Source organism: Bos taurus, chromosome 5 (assembly GCF_002263795.3).
Source record: "Bos taurus isolate L1 Dominette 01449 registration number 42190680 breed Hereford chromosome 5, ARS-UCD2.0, whole genome shotgun sequence".
NCBI classification, from domain to species: domain Eukaryota; kingdom Metazoa; phylum Chordata; class Mammalia; order Artiodactyla; family Bovidae; genus Bos; species Bos taurus.
The window spans coordinates 97747380-97762345 of record NC_037332.1 but is presented as its reverse complement, the minus strand read 5'-3'; the positions used below and the strand labels follow the sequence as shown (position 1 = coordinate 97762345).

The 14966-nt window shown below is 44.5% G+C and overlaps 1 protein-coding gene across 10 annotated transcripts in view; it reads left to right on the top strand.

Annotated features, from left to right (window-relative positions):
- Window positions 1-446: 446 nt before the first annotated feature.
- BCL2L14 (BCL2 like 14) overlaps window positions 447-14966 on the top strand; it is a 36633-nt gene continuing 22113 nt past the window's right edge. For 3 of the 10 annotated variants that reach the window (XM_024991536.2, XM_059886235.1, XM_024991532.2), the window contains exons 1-2: window positions 448-578; window positions 2114-2172. The gene's annotated coding sequence lies outside the window, so the exon portion shown is untranslated. 10 annotated transcript variants of the gene reach the window in all.

The window sequence follows — 14966 nt, the reverse complement described above, 5'->3', positions numbered from 1 at the left end:
TCTAATCCTTACTCCATCTGTGCTCCATCGCTGATTCTCTTCTCACCCCTTAATCTTATAGATTGAAGTTCCTTTCCTGGCATTCACCAGACTCTTTTTTTTGTTTTTTTTTAGAATCTCTGTCTAAAGTCACTAAGATTAGTCTTTTCTGGTCTCCATTTTCTCATCTGTAAAGAGGGAATAATAGCAGTACCTACACTGCTCCATCAGAGGGTCCCTGTGGGGATGAAACAATACAACTCACATAATGAGTTTACACTGCCTGGTACATAGTAATCTCTCAATAAATTGTATTGTGTTTTTTTTTTTTTTTTTTTCCTTTTCTTTCAATATAGAGGTGAGAGGCATTCCCAGTCTAACTACAGGTACAGGAGAGTCAGCATTCCAAGTTGGAATTCTGAACATATTTTCCCATAGAAGCACTGTTCTACACTGTGATGGTATTCTACACCACCATTACCACTCCTAAGGATTCCACAGTGCTGGTACTTCAGCTTACCCCTACAAGTTAAATGGGCTCTCCTGGACTGGTCTGGCAAAACTCACCACCATGAAGAATACTACTTCAAGAGAAAAACGTGAGTTCTAAATAAGTCCCTTACAAATGAACTTTTGAAGTAGAACCCACTCTTAAGTTTAGTGCTGGCTAGAAAGTTGTGAAGCCAGATGCTTTGGAGACTACAGATGTATCAGGTTGACGAAGGGTAGATATTCTACAGACCTGACCTCTCTGAGCAAGAACCTTAGGAATGAGGCCAGATGGCAAAGATGCTCAGGGCCAATGGTGAGAAGCAAAATTGTGTTGTGAAGAAAATTAGGTTGACCTTGGGGGTGGGGGCAAGATCACAAGGTCACAAGTGATACCTGGGTATACAGAGGCCGGGTAGATGTCTTGGAAAGGAGGCTCAAAAACAGGGTCTTGAGGGCAATGCCAAAGGAGTAGGTACATACTTGTTGGTGGGAGGCTGTGAAAAATGAAACATTTTAAACCAGAAACTTATAGAAATATATCTGGAATCCAAACATAGCTAGATCCATCATTTGAAAATGAAATGGAGGGACTTCCCTGATGGTCCATCGCTTAGGATTCTGTGCTCCCACCACCAGGAGCCCTGGGTTCCATCCTTGCTTGGGGAACTAAGACCCCACAAACTCTGAAGCTGTGTGCAGCAAAAAAAAAAGAAGAAGAAGAAAAAGAAAGAAAAATGAAAATGGAATGGAATGATCAGAAGAAATGTAAAAACTATAGCTCCAGGGCTAAGAGCCAAGAAGAGAGAGATTTGGGGCCTTTATGTGGGATGCTTGTAAGGTCTGCATCACACTATAACCGGATGTTAAAAGCCAAGCTGAGAGCTTTGGGATATAACTGAGACACTCAGGACACTCCACGCTAGAAAGTTCACATGAAGGTGACCTTCTGGGTACACAGGATAGCAATGAGCAGAGGAGGAAAGGGAAGGAAAGAGATTCTGCAAAACTAGAGGAAGTAGGGAGAGGAGCTGGTTGTCTGTGGTGGTACAGGCCCTACGCACCCTGGACTAGCAAAGCTAAGAATGAACCTGAGAGAGACCCAGGTCTCCCTGGGCAGTGCTGGGGTCCCTCTCAACCCTGCTGGACACCCTAAACCTCTACTGTGTCTGCAACTACATGTGGACCCTAAAATGGCACCAAGATCTTGAGTGATGCTGAGCGTAGCTAGCAAACAGGGAACTTGGAGGATGTATCCTGTATTACTACTTACTTCGTCCCTGACAGTGGTTACCAAGCTTCAATCTGAATATCTTCACTGATGGAGACTCACCTCTCATAAGGTCCCCCTTTCCTTATTAAATGTCTGTCATTGTAAAGGGTTCTCTCCAAACAGCCAGACCAAATCTGACCCCACCCTGGTCCTCCTCCTGTTCTCTGAAGCTAAGTAGCTAAATCCAATCCATCCTCCTCCGGAGAATCAGTTTCATTCCCTCCAGATCTTCTCTCTTCTGAGAAATAGTCCACATTTCACAACCTTAATTACCAAGTCCAATGATCACGGCAGGACGGCCCATCTATGCAAAGCACCATGCACATGCTAAGTGGGATCCTAAAGTGAATAAATGATCTCCTTGTTCTTCAGGCAAACAGGGTGAAGACAGAGGTGTGGACAAGGGACCCTAATACAAAGAAGACTGATAAGTACTATAATCAATGTTCAAAACTTGCTATGGTGTAGCTAAGGGGAAAGAGGAGACCAATTCCATTCAGGAGCATCTAGAAGGGTTTCTAGGAAGAGACGGGATTTGAGTTGGAGTTTGAAAGACTTTGATGAGCAGGGGTGAGGAAGGGGTGGTGAGTGGAGAAAGCACACAATATGGACTTGACCCTGGTTCTTAACTTCCTATGTGACCTTGAGAATATTGAAAATGAGGGCACTGAATTCACTGATCACTAAAGTCTAGTGATGGAGACCCAAAAGGGTATGAGTTTGAGCATTCCAGTTTAGGGAAGAGTCCGAAATTGTTCTGAAGCCCCTTCTGTATCACGGGAGTGGTGGGTGTGTTTGGGCCAAGGGTAAGGGGAGAGGAGGAGGAGAATTTATTCAATATTCTGCCTGTCACATGGCTGCAGCACCCAGCACCATTCTGCTCCTGTCACTGGGGGAAACTGCCAATGCCCTTCTTAGAAAGGTGATGATACCACTACCGCCAGCAGCAACAGCACTTCTTTGGCAATTATTATTAGCCCAGATTTTAGAAGCGTTTTATATGTTTACACTGACATCCCATTGAATCCTCATGACAGCCCTAAGAGGTAGGTACCAATTATATTATTCCTGTTTTACAGATAGGAAAGTAGAGGCACAGAGAGGTTGGGTAACTCAATCAAGTTCATAGAGCTAGTCTCATGGTAGAGCTGGGATTTGAACTGCTGCTGTCTAGCCTCCTGCTTTACTTCCTCAATAAAAAACACAAGGGCGGAAATGACCCCAGCTCTGTAGGCGTGTTCTGCCTCCCCAAGAGGAGAGTATAAATGGCACCATAAGCTTCTCTGCACCCCCATTAATTCAGCCTAAGACAACACTGACTTTTTTGGAAGCCATACCATGCTGATGATTCACATTCATCGGGCAGTTGCCCAAAATCCCTAAAATGATTTTGATATGAACTGCTCTAAAGCCAGGTCAGTCGCATTCTGTTCACATGCAGTTGAGTAGTTAATCCTAAACGTTGGGCTTTAGGCTTTAGTAAGCCGGACTACATTCTAACTCTAGGCTCATAGCTTGGCCCTACAGTAATTTTTAAAACATACTATGTTATCCAATATAAATTCTCCCAATTTAGGGATAATGTAACAATAAGAGCTAACAGTTACTGGAGAACTGTCTTTGGGCCAGGCACCTTGATAAGTGTTTTTTCATGTAGTATCTTATGTAGTTATTTAATCTTTACATGGAATCTATTATTATTGTTACTATTTTTGTTATTATTCAAGTAAATAGAAAATCAAGGCTAGTGAAGTTAAGAAATCTGCTCAAGATCCAATTAGGAAGTGACGGACCCAAGGTTCATATTCCAGGACTGTCTGACCCTGGGGCTTGAACTCTTATTCATCCATGTGTTCCCTCAGCTCTTTGTATCAACCATGTACTTGCCATTAGATAAGTCAATCATGAAAAATGTCAAACAGAATCAAGGACAGAACTCAGAAATAAATTACATCCCTCCAGGCATACGTGAACCAATTTCTCATGGAGTTATAAACAACTAGAGATTGAAGCATTTTTTATATAATACTGAGAACCAGGGAAGCTGAGCGATTTGCCCACGCTCACACAACAAATTAAGGAGATGGAGAAGTAAACAGTCCAGAGAATCCAGTGCTTCATTCCATCAACACACACTTTGAGTATAAAGGAAAAACCAGCTGAAAAGTTTTGCAATTACAGCATCATCTAAATTGCCATTTTCCAATTTGTTCACATTGATCTCATGAGATTTTTATCAAAAACCTTGCTGGAGTCAATGTTCACTTCATCAAAAGCACCCCCCTGATCTGGGGAGATGGGATTAAACTGTCCCAACCAACTCACAGTGAACACGTGGAACTCCCTCCTCTAAAGGTTCATAAATCGTCTGCCTGATAATTCAGTAGAGGATTTTGTGGAGGATTAACATCTGTGTGAGGTTTTGCAAGGCTGCCAAGGCCTGACAACCATGCAAGTTATCCCCAGTCACCAAGCATCATCCAACAGTGTTACTGAGTCCAAGCTCGTACTGCTTGCCAAACTAAAACCATTTGGGTGTCGTTTCAGCGGCTCCAAAGAGCTCCAGTACCATAGTCCTTCATGTCTCAGCACAGAGAAGAATCCATCGAGAGCAAAGAGATAGATAAGAAGAGATTTATTAGAACAGGACACTTGTGAGGCTTAAAAGCAGGCAGGCGAGGGGGCACCCCACCCTGAGAACTTACTGGGCTTTATAATCAAAGGAAAAGTGGGGAGGGGGAGAAGAACTTCTTTGTCTTTCTTGAGTGGATGTCATGCTTCCATCATCACTTCCTCCTTCAGGCCTGGCAGGGGAGTTTTCTTGTCCCTACATGGTCAGGCTAGGTCCACCAATTATAGTCTTTTATGTGTGCAGAGAGCATGTCCTAGGGATTATTAACTTACTGAGCTCAATGGGCAGGATACGGGTCTCATGTCACCATCGCTTTATTGTGGGGGGGCATGTCTCATGCTTCTGTTGCATTTTTTTTTTTTTTTTTTTGCTAAGCAAGCCTGCTTGGTTTTGTGGTTAAGTAAATCTTCTTTCTTGAGCAATCATTAACTTATAGGGAGTCTCCCATATTTCTTCCAGTTATTGATACAATCCCCTAGTGGGGTTAACTATTTAATCACCTACTTTGTCCCTTCACTCTGTCCCTATCAAAATGACAAGTCAATAAATTGAGAGATGAGGTTTGTGGAAAGGAATAGTGATTTTCTTTGGAAATCCAGCAGACAGAAAAGATGATGGACAAGTGTTCCAAAGAACCATTTTACTGCCTTCTTCTATACTAAAACGGGAGAGAACTGTGGCTGCTTGTTACAAGCTTCTTGGTGCAGGAATCCTTTGTTCTTGCAGCTGTCTGCATAGGTTTGATCACAATGTTCCTATATACTTCCAACAGGACAAATGTTATTCTCTGTTCTGCAACTTTTTATCTCTATATGAATGGGAAAATGCTACCTCTTTAAAGGTCAGAGACCTGAGAATATGCTATCCTGTATATTTCAGGCTAGAGAGAACATACTTTTAGGAAAGATTCAGAGCCAGCATGACCAAGCACGGGAAAACCACACAGGGGTTAGAGCTAAAGCAACAGATGCAATATGGAGTCAGATCTGTTCTTCTCTGTTACAAATGGTGGTTCTGGGTCTTCCTACTGTGGGCCTGAGATCTACTTAAAGATACTCAACACATCTCTGTCATCTAAAGTTCCAACTTCTCTCTGTCATTCCCAAGTGAGACTGCTTTTCTTGGTACAGAAGACGAGTCAAATTGAATCAGAGTGGTTCTGTTTTCTTTCTGCCTTCTGTTGTTGTAACTGAATCTGAAAAACCCCTTGTTTCGTCATTTACATTTTCAAGAACCTCGGCTCAGTCTGACACTTAACTCCAGACCTATCTTTGCTTTTTGTCACAGTCCTTGTCAAAGACTGTCCCTGAACAAACTTTAGTCAGGTTCCTCTGAGCCCAGCTAGGTCCCATCATTGGGCACATTATCCAAGAGCCCAGTTTTGGCAAGAATCCTGCTAAGTTAGTTTAGCCAGAATCTCCCACCCTTGATATCTGATTAAGTTCTTCATCCTCGATCATTCCTCAGTAACATCTGGTTACCCTGGCTTGCCTTCACCAAGAATCCTATCAGGTCATTTTAGCCAAAATCTCCCCTTACTCCTGATTCTTCCTTAGTAATTTTTCATCCACTGGTACCATCTTCCCCCAACCCCGATTCAGCTCCTTGGCTATGAATTCCCACTTTTCCTTACTGTATTCACAGCTAAGCCAAGTCTCTCTTCCCTATGCAAAGCCCCATTGAGGTAGCCCCTGTAACCTATCACGACAGTCCTGATCACAACAGTGACACAAGAGACAGAATAAGTCTTCCTTAATATCTCCTCCAGACTTCTTTCATACATGTAATTTTTAAGCCCAAGAACTTCCTTTCAGCCTCAACTTCAAGTGTCTTTCTTTTACTTCCTTCTTCAGAACACTCTCCCCTACCCTTCATTTAGTAAGAGGTGGGATCAGTATTCAACTGCAAACCACCTTTGGAGCCTCAGCCTTTTACTGCTATGCTATACTATACCTATATTATCTGCAAATGTATCAATAACTAAGGCATTGATTAAAACACAGCCCCTAACAGAATCTTGAGATTTCTACCCACCTGTCTCTCAGTCAGTTAAGCAGACCATCAAAGAATAGCCTGAAGGGAACATGAAGGTCCAGAGATTTTGAGTAATTTAATCAGTGTTAGTAGATAATTTCTTTAAAGATAAAAGCATGACTCTGGCAAAGACAAACCCAGTAAATGTGGTCAGGACAGACCTTAATCAGTCATAGACTACAGCAGTAAAGAAACCAAAGTGAGCTGCATTTGGATTTGTGCGTTTTGAAGGGAGAATGAGGGAATAGGGACAGAGTGGGGACTCGGTAGAGTCACAGGAGTGGTACATTACAGAAAATAGGAAGGGGAGGCTGGTCGGCATGTTAGGCTTCTCTCCTCCTACAGACACTGGGGAACAGGGACCCTACATTTAGGTGTTGGTTGGAACAAAGAGCAGATTATGTTCTCAGGTAGGCACTTGAAGGTGGGGGGTGGGGTGATGTGGGGGTTGGGTTGGGTCATCCTAAGGATGTAGCTATGAGCTGTTAGTGTTGTGTTCACATCTTTAAAGGACTAGTCAAGAAAGGCTCAGAATTTGATTAAGGCTAGAATCTTAGTCAACTCTCAGAACATGTGTCAAATATTTTACTTAACTCATTAATTAATAATAGAACCAATTAAAATGTTACAACCAATTCAAAGGAGAACTCACACTACTGCACACTTATAGTCCAATAAGAAATACTGAAATGATTTTACAAATAGAGACAAAACTGGAAAAACCAGTCTGTACCCATGGACTGGTTTTTCCCCACAATGATAAACAGTTGCATTCCAAAAGAGACAATTTGCATTTTATGAAAAGAAGTATTTGCGTTACTATCAAATAAATAAAACCAGAAATCAAAGAGGAGATGTTACAAGTGAAAACGCAGAAATACTAAGAATCATAAGAAACTACTATAAACAATTATATGCCAACAGATTAGATAACTAGAAGCTGCTGCTGCTAAGTCGCTTCAGTTGTGTCCGACTCTGCGAGACCCCATAGACAGCAGCCCACCAGGCTCCCCCATCCCTGGGATTCTCCAGGCAAGAACACTGGAGTGGGTTGCCATTTCCATCTCCAATGCATGAAAGGAAAAGTGAAAGTGAAGTCGTTCAGTCATGTCCAACTTTTAGCAACCCATGGACTGCAGCCTACCAGGCTCCTCCATCCATGGGATTTTCCAGGCAAGAGTACTGGAGTGGGGTGCCATTGACTTCTCCATAACCTAGAAGAAATAGATACATTTCCTAGAAACATACATCCTATCAATATTGAATCATGAATAGAAAATCTGAATAGAATAATTACTAGTAAAGAAATTGAATCAGTAAAAAAAAAAAAAAAAAACTCCCAACAAACAAAAATCCAGGAAGAAAAATCTAGTCAGGAAACCAGATCCCACATGTGACAAATAAGAGTTCAAATGTTGCAACTTCAAATGCTGGAAGATTCTGCATGTTGCAGCTAAGACCTGGCACAGCCAAATAAATAAATAAGCTGCTCATATTAAGAAAAAAAAAAAAAGGACCATGCTGGAGAGGATCTCCATTATCCTTGGGATTATGCCTTCTGCTTCCTTCATCCATCTTGAGGCTTTCCAAATCCTACTGACATACGGTACAAGCTGATAAGGAACTGGCAGCCTGCAGTGCAGTGAAGTGAAGTGAAGTCGCTCAGTCGTGTCCAACTCTTTGCAACCCTGTGGACTGTAACCCACCAGGCTCCTCCGTCCATGGGATTCTCGAGGCAAGAACACTGGAGTGGGTTGCCATTTTCTTCTCCAGGGGATCTTGCCGACCCAGGGATCGAACGCTCGTCTCCTGCACTGCAGGCAGACGCTTTAACCTCTGAGCCACCAGGCAATAAGCCTGCAGTAACAAACCCCAATAAGGATTCTGAACTCTTAAAATAAAAAAAATATGAGGACCCTCCCTGAATTGAGGAAATTCTTTAATTATGGCCCTTCATTTTGTCTTTGACCAAGGAATGAACAATACCCAAGGAGGTATAGTTCTTAGGTATTGTTCACCTGGATCTTGGGAGGTTTTACCAGGTAACTGTTTAACAGTCTCGCCAATGGAAAGGCAGTTCAGAGAATCAGGAAAATGTGAGTTTTCACATGAGGAAGGACAGTGGGGAGAAAAGGGTGGTACCTCTTATCTCCTGTGTAGTTCACTTTTCCCTAGCCTTCCATAACAAGCTTTTTAATGAAGTTATTTTGAAGCTTCAGAGCAGCTCTGTAGACCAATTTGGCAGACTTTATTTTAGGGGGCTCTAAAATCACTGCAGATGGTGGCTGAAGCCATGAAATTAAAAGACGCTTACTCCTTGGAAAGGAAGTTATGACCAACCTAGACAGCATATTAAAAAGCAGAGACATTACTTTGCCAACAAAGGTCCATATAGTCAAGGCTGTGGATTTTCCAGTAGTCCTGTATGGATGTGAGAGTTGGACTATAAAGAAAGCTGAGCGCCGAAGAATTGATGCTTTTGAACTGTGATGTTGGAGAAGATTCTTGAGAGTTCCTTGGACTGCAAGGAGATCCAACCAGTCCAGGAGATCAGTCCTGAGTGTTCATTGGAATGACTGATGTTGAAGCTTAAACTCCAGTACTTTGGCCACCTGATGAAAAGAACTGACTCATTTGAAAAGATCCTGATGTTGGGAAAGATTGAAGGTGGGAGGAGAAGGGGATGACAGAGGATGAGATGGTTGGATGGCATCGCCAACTCAATGGACATGAGTTTGAGCAAGCTCCAGGAGTTGGTGATGGACAGGGAAGCCTGGCGTGCTGCAGTCCATGGGGTCACAAAGAGTCGGACACAACTGAACAACTGAACTAAGAAGATGGCATACTTGACTCTAGAATTTAAGAATCCAACGGAAAGACTCCTTTAGAGAATGAGTTTGGGGTGGGGGCGTGGGAAGGGACAGTTAGGGAGTTTGGAAGGGACATGTACACGCTGCTGCTGCTAAATCACTCAGTCGTGTCCGACTCTGTGCGACCCCATAGACGGCAGCCCACCAGGCTCTCCCGTCCCTGGGATTCTCCAGGCAAGAACACTGGAGTGGGTTGCCATTTCCTTCTCCAGTGCATGCAAGTGAAAAGTGAAAGTGAAGTCGCTCAGTCGTGTCCGACTCTTAGCAACCCCATGGACTGCAGCCTACCAGGCTCCTCCGTCCATCGGATTTTCCAGGCAAGAGTAATGGAGTGGGGTGCCATTGCCTTCTCCGATGTACACACTGCTATGTTTAAAATGGATAACCAACAAGGACCTACTGTATAGCACAGGGAATTCCACTCAATGTTACATGGTAGCCTGGATGAGAGGGGAGTTTAGGGGAGAATGGATACTTGTATATGTATGGGTGAGTCCCTTCACTGTCCACCTGAAACTATCCCAACATTGTTAATCTGCTATACTCCAATACAAGGTAAAAAGTTTAAAAAAAAAAAAAAGAATTTAAGGATTCTGTGAGCTAAGTGTTTGGGTTGCTGCTGCTGCTGCTGCTAAGTTGCTTCAGTTGTGTCCGACTCTGTGCGACCCCATAGACAGCAGCCCACCAGGCTCCCCCGTCCCTGGGATTCTCCAGGCAAGAACACTGGAGTGGGTTGCCATTTCCTTCTCCAGTGCATGCAAGTGAAAAGTGAAAGTGAAGTCGCTCAGTCGTGTCCGACTCTTAGTGACTCCGTGGACTGCAGCCTACCAGGCTCCTCCGTCCATGGGATTTTCCAGGCAAAAGTACTGGAGTGTGGTGCCATCACCTTCTCCCAGTGTTTGGGTTACTTGGAGCCAAAGGAAAACCTAAAAGGGTTCGAAGCTGTGTTGGGTACTTTATGTGTTCTACAGTGTCCCTCGTTGCACAGAAGTTTCCCTGAGGTTGGCAGGTAACCTGTAGGTCTAACCTATTCCAAGACCAACTTGTCTCAACACTGGAGTTTTTTATTTAGGCAGCAATGGTTCACTTGTGCCCACCAATTATTGCAGCTTTTTGGCCTCTGAGACCCCCGCTAGCAATAGCATTTACATAAAACAAGACAAACATGTGCACTTTGACATACCAGCAGTGCCCAAGAGATGCCACTGTGACCTGGCCTAGAGAAGGCCTGTGAACTACAACAATTTCCACAGAACCTTGACCAGTCAAAAGGACTGAACCAACAATGGGGATGTAACATGTGAAACTGCAGCCTGGGGGCTCTACATGGACAGAATCAAGGGTTGGGGTTTTTCCACTTAAAACCTGCAAATTGTCTGAAAGGCTAGCGGCTTAACTCAGTTGGCTGGGGGTAGAACCACTCACCAGCAGAAGCTGACCTCCTCCGTATGCCAAACAGATCAGGAGCTGGATGCAAAGAGAGAGGGATGGGACTTCTCTATTGGTTCAGTGGTCAAGACTTTACCTCACAATGCAGGGGGTGCCAGTTCAATCTCTGGTCTGGGAACTAAAATCCCACATGCTTCAGAGCCCCCAAAATCAGAACATAAACAGCAGAAGCAATGCTGTAACAAATTCAATAAAGACTTAAAAAAAAAAAAAAAAAAGAACCAAGAGGGAAATTACCCACAGCCCTCAGAAAGACAGTGAGCTCAAAAAGGGTCTCACAGGTACCTCATCAGTGTTTTTCATTGTCCGTGAGGCCATCAGGAGTCTCCTTCATCCCTCTGCTGCCGTCACATCTGTTAAATAACAAGTCAACGGTTAAGGCTCTAATTGGCTTTATTGGATGATTCACGAACCAGGCAGGATCCCATCTAGCAAGTAAAGAGGAACTCTACTGAGCTGCAGAAAAGGAAAGGTTTTCAAAAGGCAGCAAGGGAGCAGACAAAAGGAAATTATCAGCAAAGATGTATTGTTTTAGGCGAGGCCTCACTCCTGAGGGGAACAGAAGGGTCTATCTGCAAATTTCCCAAGACTGACCAGGAAATTCCAGCGTGGCTGGAATCACATTCCTCGGAAGGCTGAAATTATAATCAGCTTAGGCATCAAGTCCTGGTCTGCTGCCATGGACCCAACACAAGCGACTCCATTTGCGGTCTGTTGTTTCCTTCTTAACAAGGGGCAGGGGTCACTTGGTCCATGTGACTGCAGGGGAGCATCCTGGTAGATGCATGACTGAGGGCAGCATGCAGAGAACGGGCAGTGGGCCACACAGACACCTCAAGGGCAGCAAAGTGATACTGTCCCAGAAGGAAGGAATTACACCAAGTTTTTAATTATGTATCACTGGATGACTGGATCATGGTGGTCTTTATTTTAGGTATGCTATTTTTTGTTCTACAAGTTTTCTACAACAAATGTGCATTTTTTAAATTTTTACAGTGTTGTGTTGGTTTCCGTCATACAACATCAATCAGCTATAATTATACATATATCCTCTCCCTCTTGAGCCTCACACTCTAATGTGTATTTTTAGAATCAGAAGAGAGTAGGTTTTGCTTCGTCTGCTGCTGCTACTGCTAAGTCACTTCAGTCGTGTCTGACTCTGTGTGACCCCATAGACAGCAGCCACCAGGCTCCCCCATCCCTGGGATTCTCCAGGCAAGAACGCTGGAGTGGGTTGCCATTTCCTTCTCCAATGCGGAAAGTGAAAAGTGAAAGTGAAGTCCCTCAGTCGTGTCCGACTCTTAGCGACCCCATGGACTGCAGCCTACCAGGCTCCTCCATCCATGGGATTTTCCAGGCAGGAGTACTAGAGTGGGGTGCCATTGCCTTCTCTGTTGCTTCGTCTATTAATATATAACATGTATTGAGCCCCATCTACTTTGTGCTAGTGTGTTGGAGGTGGGAGCCACAAAGCTGAATGATTAATGAACATTCTCTGTCTTCAGTGAGCCTGACTCCCGGTGTTCATACTTCCTTGTGTTCATACTTACCTCGTAAGACCTCTAAACGGTTTCTGTCACCAGTGTCCTTAAGTTATGTAGCTCTGAACTCCAATAACAACTGTCATCCCTACTATGTGATTTACTTATTGATTACAAGCATTTGTTGATTCTTAAATTATTTTGAATGAATATATCTTTTCTTCCCAAAAAAAAGACCAAGTTATTAAAAAAAAAAAAAAAGTCAATATTTCTTTAACATCTCTCAAGTTGACTAGACTGGTATACATTATGGACAATAATATGAGTTTGCTGGTTAAAATTCACTTCAAATCACCAAAGGACTTTCCCATAACTGTGCACGCTTCCTTCATCTTTACATTTTGACTAGCCAGTGCTCATGGATTTCAGTCAAGAATCTGGATAGAGCACAAAATCATATGTTTCTTTTTTCTTTTACATAGGAAATTCTATCCCTAAACTGTGGCACGTGGCCTTTATCAGCGTTTGTGGCTTTCACTATGGCTGGTGTTGGATTCCATTTGGAAGTGTTTGCAGTGGTCCTATTTGAATACAATCTATGCTATGGTGTAAAGCCAAAAAGACCTAGCTTTGGATTTCAACTCAGCTGATGGGGGACCACCAGCAAGATACCTTAGCTCTCTGAGCCTCAGTTTCCTAGTATATAAAATGGTAACCCTAACACCTCCTTCTTGCCGTGAAGAATAAACACATGTGACCATATCTGCCACAGAGGTGATCAGTAAACATTTGCTTAACTGATGAAGGCTTCCCAGGTGGCGTAGTTGGTAACGAACGGCCTGCCAATGCAGGAGACTCAAGAAACTCGGGTTCAACCCCTGGGTCGGGAAGATCCCCTGGAAGAGGAAATGGCAACCCACTCCAGGATTCTTGCCTGGAGAATTCCATGGACAAGGAGTCCTGGCGGGCTACAGTCCATGGAGTTGTAAAGAGATGGACACAAGTGAGCACCCACACAGTTGATTCAACTTGATTGAAACTGATCAATGGAAAAGTAAAGTCCTATGGGGGGAGGGCATCCACATAATTGTCCCCGTCCTAAAGGGCAGTGAGAGTCCTTAATGAAGATGCAGAACTCCTAGAGTCAAATTACTTGGGCAAAGGTCAGTCCCTCCTTCAGTTAAATAGCTGCGGGCAGGGCTTAACAAGGAAGTGACTCCCTTCCTAAGCCTCCCTCCAGCCTCAGTCCCAACCTGAACACGCTACACTCCGGTGGCGTCTTAGGTCACAAGGGCCTTCTGAAATCAGGAGCCAAGAAGACTAGGCCACAGTTTCCTCTTAAGTTTCGTGGAGAGAGACTCGGGTATAGAAATATCCTTACAGCCACCTGACTCGAAGCAGGAGCAACCACTGACAGCTTGAAGACCAGGTAACACCAGGAGAGATTCAGCCTTCCCAGCAGGACATGGGGGAGGAGGGGGGGGAACTACAGTCCTGGATGTGTTCATTAGGCACTCTAACTGGGGGCTGGTAAACCTAATGCTTACTTCGTTTGTTTAGGAGTTCTGATCCTGTAAGTCTCAGGAAGCAAAAGTAAGAATCTAAAACTAAAAGCTAAGTGTACAGTTTGTTAGGGGGTTTCAGGAAAGGCAAAGAGAGACATTTAAGTTTCCCTTTCATTTCTCCTTTGCTCCAGAATGGCTGGGGCAGTTAAGAAAATATAACTGGCTGAATCATTTTTAATAGTATGCAGACCTGTCTCACTGAGGATGTGACAGCATGACAGAAGCCCATGGAAATACTAGGTCCCTCCTCCAGGGCACAAATGGGCTGAGGACAGGAGTCCCTGGCTTTGAGCCCAGAGCATCTCTGGGCACAAGATCTAGTCCTCTTAGAGCCTTCCTTCAGCACCCGGCTCAGGTGAAATGGGAATTCCCCCTCCCCTTTGAAAGACTCCCTCCTGAGTTCCCTGCCCGCTCTGTTCTATAATCAGAGCCTGAGTCTGTGTTTAATTCATGAGACCTGAGGTTCTCTCAGTTTAGCTTCTATTGTAGGACGGTAAGACATTTTACCTCATTTCACCCTTAGGATTAAAGACCGCGTCCTACTCAGAAATGACAAGTGGGGGAGAGATAAGGATCCCAGAAGGTCTGACGTTCAGGGAAGAAAGCAGAGGGGAGGCCTGTGAGAGGGCAGAGAGTGCGAAAGGAGAGGCGTGAGACAACCAGACAAAACCCAGCTCATCAGCTGGTCTGCGTAGGTCCCTCTGGGATGAGTGTCCTCCCCTCCCCCACCGCCCCCGTCTTACACTCAGGCCTTGCCTGTGTGTCCAGAGTGATGAAGCCAGCTCTGCGGCTGAGTCTGTTGGGCCAAAGGGTGTTCCATGTCCCTCACACCCGGGAAAGGCCAGGGCAGAGTTCTGTCCAGCTTTCTGGGTCACAGCCTCTGTGCACAGGAATCACGGAGCACGCGTGAAGGCTGTTTGCTCCACGACCTGCGACAGGAAGAGAAGCAAAATCTAAGCTTGACCAACAAATCCAGAGCTAGGAAAATCCCTACAGCGTATCCTGTGATCCTGGAGGTCAGCTGCAGCTCTGCGGTGCTTCCAGGGGACGAGCCACCAGTGGGGACCCGGAGGACTTCGACCACTTTGGGGGTTGTAGGGGGTGGAGGGGAGGAGAAGCAAGTCTCCAAGAAAGAAGAGAGACTAGGAAAAGATGCCGTGTAACCTAGCTTTGGGGAGTAGGTCTGCCAGAGTT